Source organism: Oryctolagus cuniculus, chromosome 7, assembly GCF_964237555.1.
Source record: "Oryctolagus cuniculus chromosome 7, mOryCun1.1, whole genome shotgun sequence".
In the NCBI taxonomy this organism is placed as follows: Eukaryota; Metazoa; Chordata; class Mammalia; order Lagomorpha; family Leporidae; genus Oryctolagus; species Oryctolagus cuniculus.
This window is the reverse complement of record NC_091438.1, coordinates 117,780,199-117,790,964: the sequence shown is the minus strand read 5'-3', so window position 1 is coordinate 117,790,964 and position 10,766 is coordinate 117,780,199.

Sequence of the window (10,766 nt, the reverse complement as noted above, 5' to 3'; positions counted from 1 at the left end):
TTTCTTTCTCCAAATACACAAGTGAATTTGCACTTTTTTTTTAAGGCAGTCTTACTTTTTGGCTGATGAAAACTCTTCAGGATTCAGTTTTGTGTTCTGTTTTCTAAAACTTTGTCTCAGACCACGTTAATTAACCAGAAGTCACTGGGCTGAGATGGCTCCAGCGCCTTGGGTTCTCCTTGGTGAGCAAGCGGAAACCTAACTCTTTATAAATAATAAAATGAAACTTAAGCTTAACCAATCAGAAAACATCAGCTAACTTCTAATGAGGGACTTCCCACTTGACCCAATCAAAGATTTTCTTTGTCTTGCTTCTAGGAACACCTTATAAAAGTTCTCCCTTTGAGCCCCTCATGGAGTGCTGAACCACTTGTGTTCTGGTGCTGCCTGATGCATGGATCACAGAATGCCTGAGTAAGCTCTTTCCAGTTTAATGTGCCTGCATTTATCTTTTAGCACCATTGTTAAAGAAAAATCAGAGCTGCGTAGTAGTTAATGCAGTAAGCACAGATTTTACTCAGGAACTTCACAGTAGGAAAAGAGGCCTAGGCTCGATTCTAAATACAATGAACAATTGTGGGAATTTATTGTGGGGATTTATAGCCAAAGAGCAAGGTGGAGACAGTGGGTGGAAAATGACTGAAAGGAAACCTCTAAGGGGAGTGGGAGATTCTGGCTAACCTGATTGACAGGATCCTTGCTGAAGGAAGGCCAGGGGGACCAGATACCACGGGTACAGGTTGAAGATAAGGAATCTGATGCAATGTTGAGGGTGTTCAGGTGTCCACAGTGGTGGATTCTCTCTAAATTGACTTAGTGGGATTCTTGCTGGAACCAACCCTCCAAGGATGAATCTGGAAGGCCCAGGTGGAGACCTACTGGGGAAAGGTAGGCTGGAAGAGGCTCCTCAGAGGAGCCTGGACAAAGTTTGGTCAAGGAGAAAGTCTTTGTCACCACTCCTTCTTGCAAAGTTAAGTTAATCACTTTTCAAATACCTCCGTGTTTGTACTTACCACTCATCTGTCTTTGTTTCCATATGCTTTGTGACCGATGGCCTGTATCTTACAACTTGTGTGACTGTTTTCCCCGTGAGGCTGTTAGAGATGAAGACAAATTCACCTAAGAGTTCTTGCTCCAGCACCAAACATATAGCCTGGCAAAGTGTCACAAACACATCTTAAGATATGTTTGCTGAATGGGCAGGCAAATGGACCATGAGACTCTGGACAGTGTTGAAGACGTCACACCTCCAGAACTGCTCTCTTGCTGACTGATGGTGGAGATTCTGGTCCCATAAACAGCTGCCCCATTTAAATTGTTTGTTCTTCATTTTTTGCTAAACCCCAAAGACCTCCAGGCACAATAACCTCTTCACCTGCATAAGATTTGCAAGTCATCAATTCTTGACCATGGGCCATTTCCTTTGTCAAGGGGAGAAAGTGATTCCCCGCAGTCTTCTGAATTTACAAAGAAAAGCTATCCAGATGTGTCTGGCCCACCTCTCTGTGCTCCCTCTCCCTCACGGCCCCCCTAATTTTGCCTCCAAATGAAATTCATTCCTGGCAGAGGGGGAGAGGAGGATTAGGGAGTCCACATGCAGCTTCTTTCAAGCTTTGGGGGAGGGCAAATGGTTCCAGTCAGTGTTTTCTGTAGTTGCAGATTTTGTTCCTTAAGGCAAAACCCAGGCTGTGGGCACCCGGACTGGCTGGCGATGAACTCCTGGGGCAGAGTGGCCGTGCCAGGCTCGGTCAGTGTGGAGAGGGAGGGATCTGGCTGTTGCTGGCTTCAGAGTCATGGTGTGCCTCTAGGGTCTAGGCTGGAAGAGCTTTACCTGGCCACCCAACTGGGCTGGGTTATGAGCCTCAGAGTGAGTCACATTCTGAAATGCTGCCGTTCTAGCAGCTCAGGGGTTGGGGACTCATCAGTTGTGTTCTAGAAGAGTTAGGTTTTGCCTTGAAAATCGCCACTCCTTTGTTTGGAAGAAGAGGATAGAACATGATGGCACTTTTGGGTCAATGGATTTCAACCCAATAAATGTTTGTTGACTACCTAGTATGTGCCAGATGCATGTGTTTATGGAGTTGTCCTCCAGCAGAATGTAAGTCACTTGCAGACGGGGACTCCGTCAGTCCTGGCCAGATACAAAGATTCAGTTGGCTTGGTGGTTTAATGATTGACCACTTCCTCCATGCCAGATGCTGTACAAGATGGCCAGGATCAGAGATGTGCGGCATTTCCGAAGTTCAGTTCATTGTCTAGCAGTTACAGTATGACACCAGTCATGTTCGCCTAGGGCCCGCCCTAATGACCTCATTTTAACCTAATCACCACTTTGAAAATCTTATATCCAAATGCAGTCAAATTCAGAGGGCCAAGGTGTTGAGACATCACCATATGAACTTTCGTGGCTTGGGAGAGGGGCATACAATTCCTCCTGTAATGCTAACAGAGCATTTATATTTCTGGTGTAGGCAATAATCAACTTTACCAATAAACAAACTTGATAATTTTAGATATTGGTAAGTTATTAACATAAAAACTCACCGTTTATTCATCACATAATGCTGGAATCCCTTTTATGAGCCAGAATTTTGGTTAGTTACTAAGGATTGGACATTCCATCAGGCATGACTCTTGCCCTTAAAAAGTTCACTGAAACCTATGTATGTGCAAGGAAATAGATGAAGAGACCCCTTAGTGGGAGGGGAATTCAGTGGCCAATGGGGACATCGGAGCTGTTTCAGCTGAGCAAGCAGAGGTCGTCGGTGGGGGGGACACTCACTGATATATCATGCTATGGAACAAAATAGTCTCCTATCATGGAAATGTAGGCCCTTGACCTTTCTCCGTACTCAAGGCCAGATGGGTACAGAAGCCCAGATCAGAGGAGAGTCGTGAAGTGCAGCAGAGTAGTTTGTCATTAACAATAGGCATTTGCTGTGGATAAAACCTTGGACTTACCATGAACCTTGAACAAAGGACTGAAAGCGCAGGCCCCTTTGAGAATGTGAGTTCTGATCAGGACAGGGCAAGAGCAGGCCAGGACTCTCAGAAGGGGAAGTGTAGGGGTCAGGAGGAGCAAGGGGAGAAATCCACTTGGGTCTAACTATGATCAGAGAAGAACTTTGTTCCCTCAGTGGGCAGGGGTAGGGAGAATGTAGCACAGACCCTCTGTCATCGTTTAGGGCAATGGATCTCTAAAGCTAATGTGCTCAGAAGGTACATGGAGAGGCTGTTAAGCATGCAGATTACCAGGACTTCCTCAGCAGCACCTCGGGGGAGGGACTCTGGAATTTAGTGGGGGAACCTTGGAATCAGCATTTTGAACAAACCCACGCCTTTTGACTCCAACATGTTTTGGTTGTAGGGAGGTGGACCACTGATCACACTTTGAGGAATTCTGCCTCTGCATTGTTACCTATAGATAGAACTTAAATTAATTGTATGAGAAATTGTATGTGGCTTTCTATTGTATGGGTTGTTTAGCAGTCTCCAACTAATTAATTTGGGTGCCACAAGTCCTTAGCTAAAGCAGCCATGCAATTATTGTTACTTACATGCGCCTGGACCAGCAGCTCCTGCCTACCAATCTCAGGTCCCGTCCGGCTGCCTAGGTTGGGCAGAACCAGAGTGAAGCTCTTCAGATGCTGCCTGATGCTGGTACCCAAGAAACAGACCACTTTGCTCAAGTTTCCAAAACAACTGAAGGCAGAAGACTTCACATTGTTCTAATATGAGTCTTCGTAACATTTGCTGAGAAGTTATTATGTACCAGGCCCTTGAGTTCCCTTGGAAGCAGACTCTGAGACATGGGTTAAAGTGCCAGTGGTTTAATTGGGTGATGATTCCAGGAGATGCTCGCAGGGCAGTGAGACAGAAAAGGGAAGGAAGCTGGTAAGAAATGTGCATTCCAATGCAATACTCAGGGAACAACTAACTGGAACTGAATTACACTGTGATCCTTTGGGATAGGGTGCACAGCCATCCACGTCTGCCCAGGGCTAAGGGGTTTTCTGGATAAGGGGCTTTCAGTGAAGAATCCAGGGAAGTTCTACGCCAATCAGAATATATTTATCACTTGGTCTGGGAGCCAGGGTAGAGCGTATGCCTAAAGTTATCACAGCTCTGTGTGTGTGTGTGTGTGTATGTGTGTGTGTGTGTGAAGTCGTTTATCTACTAGCTCATCACCTGTCACTGGCCAAGGATGGTGTGGTTTCTAGAACCCCCAGCCTAGAGATGCTGCCTCCCCCTGCAGCTCCTGAGAAGGCCTGAGTGTGGAGGGGACCTGCCCACCGACTGTGCTACGGCTCTGTGAAGCGAGAGCCAGTGGAAGGCTTCTCCCTGCATCTCCTCTCTTCCCAGTTCCCGCCTCACTTCCTTTCTCTTCCCTCTCACTGGCCGGGCTTGTACTTCCCAAGTGAAGCACTGACATCTGAATCCCTGGTTGGGGCTGTGCTTTCTAGAAGACCTGCTCTAATTGGACTCCAGCTCAGCTCTCAGCTCTCTGACTTGTTATGTTACTCTGGATAACTAATTTCTCTTAGAAGCCTCAGTTTCCCCTTTTCTGAAAGAGGACAACGTAACTTTACGACCTCTAGAGCCTGCTCTGCTCATATTCCCCCATTCTCTAAGATCACCCTGTAAACTTGCTTTCTAAGTAGTAAGCCTCAGACTCCTTTCATCTCAGTCATGTTTTTCCCCTATGGCTCTTAATGAATCCTGGTTTCCTGGGCAATTTTTATTTAAAAGAAAAAAGTAATACAGGGGAAAGCAAGTTTGGAAACTCAGAGTCCTTATGCCCCAAGGAGATTTTCCTAAAACAATCTATTTTTGGGGGGATGGGAGAGAGTGGGCAGAGAACTTAGTTTGCAAGGAAATTCAGTCGTTCTAAAATGGCCTTTGAAACCAAAGACTGTGGAAAAGTTTAAGGAAAAGCACAAAGTGATTGGGGATAAATGGTTCCATATGAGTTACTGAATATAATATTCCTCCTTGTACTACCCAATTCTGGGTGAAAGCAGAGACTGCATGCTTGGTGTGTGCTAACAGATGTGTGTTTAGGTTTAATGGGATTCTTAGAAGGGTCAAGAATTCCCCCAAAGAGTACTTATTCCACTCTGCTCTCTGAAGGTCACAAGAAGCCACTCAAAATCCCACCTCCGTTTTGTTTCCAGGCCTTAGAGGCTTTGTTCAATTTTGTGATAAATAATCTGGCTAAGTCATCAGTAATGGTAATCATGTTAATAACAACACAATCAATGCTGTTTATTGAACATATAGGGCAGTAACTCATCTGAGTTTCACTAAGTGAGGAGTTCAGTCACTTGTCCAAAGCCTCATGGTTGATATTGGAGGTGAAATGGGTACCTGCGTCTGTTAGGCTTCAAAGTCTCTGCTTTGGTCACTTTGAACGGAGAAGGGGGACTGTGACCTGGGCAGGGGTCTGGACAAGATGCCTTTCTGGGAAATTCCAATTTGACTATCCAAAGAAGGTGTGCTTTCTTGAATGGTGAAGAAGTAAACAGCCACTGTGGCCAGCCCTTGATAGCAAGGAGGGATCAAATATGGCTCCTGCATTCTGGGAACTGATTCCTTAATAAGGAAGGGAAGGCATGTTGTGGATGGGAACCTGCATAGTTTAGACACAGAGAGTAAGGCAGCAGATAGAGGTTAGAGGTCAGGAAAAATGATCAGAGGTATTGAGTGGCAGGATAGTGTATAGGCAAGAGCTTTGGCTATGGGGTGATGCTGCCGTTAGAAGTCTGGCATCATGGCACAGCAGGTTAAGCCACTGCCTGCCATGCCAGCATGCCATATCAGCACGCTGGTTGGTGTCCTGGCCACTCTATTTCCAATTCAGCTCCCTACAAATGTGCCTAGGGAAGCAGCAGGTGATAGCCCCAGTCCTTGGGCCCCTGCCACCCATGTGGGAGAACTGGAGGGAGTTCTGGGCTCCTGGCTTTGGCCTGGTCTAGCCCTGGCCATTGAGGCCAGTGGATGGAAGCGCTCTCTCACTCTCTCTCTCTCTCTCTCTCTCTCTACCTTTCTTTGTCATTTTCTCTCTCAAATAATTAACAAAATAAATAAACAAAGCTTGAAAAAAAGGTCTGGCTCTACTATTTCCTAGCCATAGCATTTTGGACAAAGTACGTAACCTCCTTGAACCACAAGTTCAAGGAAGATAAATCATCTGAACATGATCTCGAAGGTTGGATGAGACTCACGACAGTAAAACTGATAGAGCTGGAGGAGTGTGAGTGATTTCTTTAAGCATTTTTTCTGTTTAGAAAAATACAGGAAAAACAATAGCAAGTCTTTGTGAATTCCAGAGTTGGCAACAGAATTTATTTGTTTCAGAGAGGTATCTGTGTTGTTTTGGAGAAATATTTAAATAAGGCTGGTTATGGGAAGGCATGCCAGAAGCAAGTCTGGCAGAAGTTGAAGCAAAGCGGGAGGGAGTGCTAAATTTTTGTGCATAATCAACTAAAAAGTGCTATTTCCCTGGATACCAAAAAACTCATGATGCTGTCTGTGGCTGAGGGACTAGGTCATCTACCTGTTCCCTTTCACTCTCGAGTGTGTGTTATTTCACATTTCCTAGCCTTTTTTTTATAAGGCATAGCCATGTGTTCTGCCCAAAGGAACAAGGGGAGAAATTTCTCTTGCCATGCCAGCAATGGCATGGTCCACAAAACGCCTTCTATGTGTAACTTCCTATGTCCACATCTGCAGTCTGGCCGTTGGCATCCAGGGAAGATAGTACGTCCTCTGTCAGCCTGGGTTCCTGAATGACTGTGGAGCAGAGCTCCATGGGCTCATGCCCTCCTGCTGGTTGGGATTTATAAGAGTAGGATACTCTGTTCTGCCTTTCAGAATTCACTGTTTGCCTCCTGTAGCAGCTAGTGCGTCTTAATTAATAGCATCAAGTTTTGGACTTCCTCAGGCAGGGCCCATGGGGAGAGGATTCGTGTTTTGAAGCTGGGAGGAGAGAGGAGGTAAGAGGTGTGAGGGAGTCCTCTGAATGGAAGTTATTCTGAATGACGTAAAATGGTGCTTCCTGTTGGTCTTTGGTGTGGGTGCCATGGGGCATTAATTACTTCATTTCTCTTTTCTGTATCATAGTCCCCTTGTAAACTTCTCAGCACTTGAGCGAAGTTGGTCAAACATCTGGTTTAGTGGCACCTGAGCTTTGGGAATTCAAGGGAAGGCCAATGTGTATGTGTGGGAGGACCTGGGAAGTGGCCAGGGCAGCTTAGGGAAGTGTGAGTGGGCAGGAGGGAATAGTGGAGAAGCTCAGAGCAGAGGTCTGGAGGCAGAGGGAGCCACCACGCCTATGAAACTCTCCTGAGAGCCTGAGAAGTACCTGATGGGGATGTGGGCACAGTTTACTTTTGCTTCCGGCGTGCAGATTGAAGTTTCAGGTGGGTTATGGCTCCTTAGATTCTCAAGGGGCTCTTTAGATTCCCCGTAGACTGGGGAATGTGGGGACAACTGCATGTTTAACGATGATTATTTTTGATAAAAGGAGAACGTATGAAAATGGAAAAGGAAGAAATAAAAATCAAAGTAGCTAAGCAGATAGCATTGATCTAACAGACAGGAGATGTGCAAGCAATGGAGCTTCGTCTATTAAAGGTTCACCAGCAGACTGGTTATAGCCTTTGGAAGGGGGAGCTCCCGGCACTGTTTTAAGGGCTTGTTGTTGTTACTATTATTGTTCACTGATTTTTCAATGCACTCAGATTTTAGAAGCATTTGAATGTAAAACAATGTGTCTCCACTACTGAAGAAAGTTCCATAGGACAGTGATCTGCTCCTGGGTGTTAGAAACGTTGAACCTTGGGTCCTGTGCTGTAGCACAGGACGCTAAGCCTCCACCTGCAGTGCCGGCGTCCCATATGGGCACGGGTTTGAGTCTGGCTGCCCCTGTTCTGATTCAGCTCTCTGCTGATGGCCTGAGAAAGCAGTGGAAAATGGTCCAAGTGCTTGGGTCCCTTCACCCATACTGGAGATGCAGAAGAAGCTCTTGGCTCCTGGCTTAGGCTGTTGCAGCCATTTGGGGAGTGAGCCAATGGATGGAAGACCTTTCTCTCTGTCTGTCTGTAGCTACCTCTCAAATAAATAAATCAAATAAAAAAAAATAGAAAAGAAAGACTAACCCCCGCCCCCCCCCCCCCCCCCCGAGACAGAGAGTTTCCCGACAGTTGCTCTAAAGCAGTTAATGTAATAAAAATCCCAGCGCTCCCATCAGGCTGCTGCCTCTCCTCTTAGACTCGGGACAAACACCAGTTTGTTATCAGTTCTTGAGTTGTGATTGATCAGCACAGCTTGCATGGATTCCTGGCAGTGGCGTGGCTCTGGTCCTGTTCCCACGCTCCCATTCCTTACTTACTCTCAGGAGGAAGGATCTGCTCTGGCAGGGAAGATTATAATGTCCCCTGGGAAACAAGGGGATCCAGATAACACCCGGTTCTGAACATCGCATACTGGGCATAGGGACATTAAAAGTGCTTGGGTCCCTGCACCCATGTGGGAGACCCGGGAGAAGACCTTGGCTCCTGGCTTTCATCCATTTGAGGAGTGGACCAGTGGATCTCTCTCTCTCTGTTTCTCCCTTTCTCTCTGTGACTCTTTCAAATAAAATAAAATAAAATAAAATAAAATAAAATAAAATAAATCTTAAGAAAAAAGCCCAAACAACTCTGTGGGATGGATTCTTGAGTAGTCCATGTTGCACATACAGAAAGCCAACACTTTGAGAGGGTAACCGGCTTGTGCACAAGGTCTTCTCACATTGTTGGTTATTCTAATTCTGGAGCCTGTGCTCTTGACCTTTGTACCATGGGTGACATCAGAAGTGACTGGGGATGATTTAGCTTGGATATGAGGAAGAAAAGACTCAGAGGGGATGTAATTGCTGTCTTCAAGTTCCCGGGAGGCAGATGGGCAAACCAAAACGACTAGGGGGCCAGAAACACTGTGAGCGTCCCCAGAGGCACACAGCTAATGAATGGCAGAGCCAGAATTGTAACCAGGGGGGTGGTTTGAGATTTATTTCTGCCTCCATAAAGGAGAAAACAATAACAACTTCACAGAGTTGTTAAGAGGATTAAATAAAGTAACATTTGGAAACCATATAGGCTTGACATTTAGTGAGTAAACACACAATACACATCGAATTCCACTCCTCCGCCCCACTCCCAGCTTCCTTTCTTCTTTTCTTTTCTTTTTATATATTTTTAAAGATTTTATTTATGTATTTGAGAGGTAGAAGTAGAGAGAGAGAGAGAGAGAGAGAGAGATCTTCTATCTGCTGGTTCATTCTCCAGTTGGCCACAAAGTCTGGAACAGGGCCAATCTGAAACCAGGATCCAGGACCCAGGAGCTTCTTTTGGGTCCCTCACGCAGGTGCAGAGGCCCAAGCACTTGGGTCATCTTCTACTGCTTTCCCAGGTCATAGCAGAGAGCTGGATAGGAAGTGGAACAGCCAGGACTTGAACTGGTTCCTGTAAGGGATGCAGGCACTGCAGGTGGAGGCTTAGCCTACTATGCCATAGTGCTGGCCCCCTCTTCTTTTCTTGTTGAGGGAGGGCTTATGGGATTTTTTTTTTTAAATGTGGATCTCAAAGTCTAAAAGGTTGGGATTTTAGTAGCAAATTTGGTTCGTCATTAGGGTGACTGTCTCATTTCATTCAACAAACACTGGACACCACTTAGGGTTAGACAGATGACTGGGAACCAGGGAGGCAGAAGGAAGGTGTGGCCCTGCAGTTTACAACCTGCCATGGAGACTGGTAAGATGGGAAGGGCCTCAGGAGCTACGGATGCTCTTTCCCATCTACTGGAGGACGGCGGAAGCCAGGCGGCTTGGCCTTGGCTGTGCTCACACAGTGGCCGAGTGACTTGTTTTCTATCAGGGAGACTAACAGGCATGCAGGGGAGTTTCAGGAGCACCTGCCACCACGTGCTCTAGGTTACTCCCCACGGTGGCTATCATCAGATGGACCAGGGTTCCCATTTCTGTTGTGCCTGGCCCGGCCCCAGAAGCCTTTGCAACAAGGTGTTGTAGAAGCAAGGAGAGCTGGCCTGGGTGCCAGTCCCATGCTGGCAAAAATTCGAGACAGAATGCATGGAACGGCTTGGAGGTGGCAATGGGATTGGCAGGTTCCCCTGGGGGTGGGTCAGGCTGGAGACCATGTGGGGCAGGGAGTGAGGACGGTGAACTGGGTAACCCTCAGCACAGGGCTGTCTCTGCCGGGCTTAGAAGAAAGTGCTTGCTGCTCCACCCGTAGGGGAGCTCTCAGCCCCCACCGCAGTTGGGTCATTTGGCACTGTGTCTTTCTCCTTCGAGGCTGTAGGTTTTAGGGGGAGAGGTCTTGCGTTCTCTCTGTGGTGCCTGCGATATCTTCCATGGGATTACATAGGCTCAGGATAGGCCTCCAGCTCCCTTGATCTCACCACTCCCAGTCTATGCCTCAAACGTCAGCCAACGAGATCCCAGCCAACGGATCCCAGCCAACAAGATCCTGGCCAATGAGGTCCCAGCCAATGGATCCCAGCAGTGCTCCTTTCCCCCTCCTTGTCCTGTGCTGCCGAATTCCCGCTCATCCTCTAAGAGCTGGCCCAAACCCCGTCACCTCCTGCACATAGATGGTCCCTCCGTGTGCCGCCTTTTCCCGCACGTGCTTCCTGAGTGTGGGAGTGCACATGGGGAGGCAGCTCTTTGAAACAGGGTCTGAAGCTGCTCCAGTTACCGAGGCTCCCTC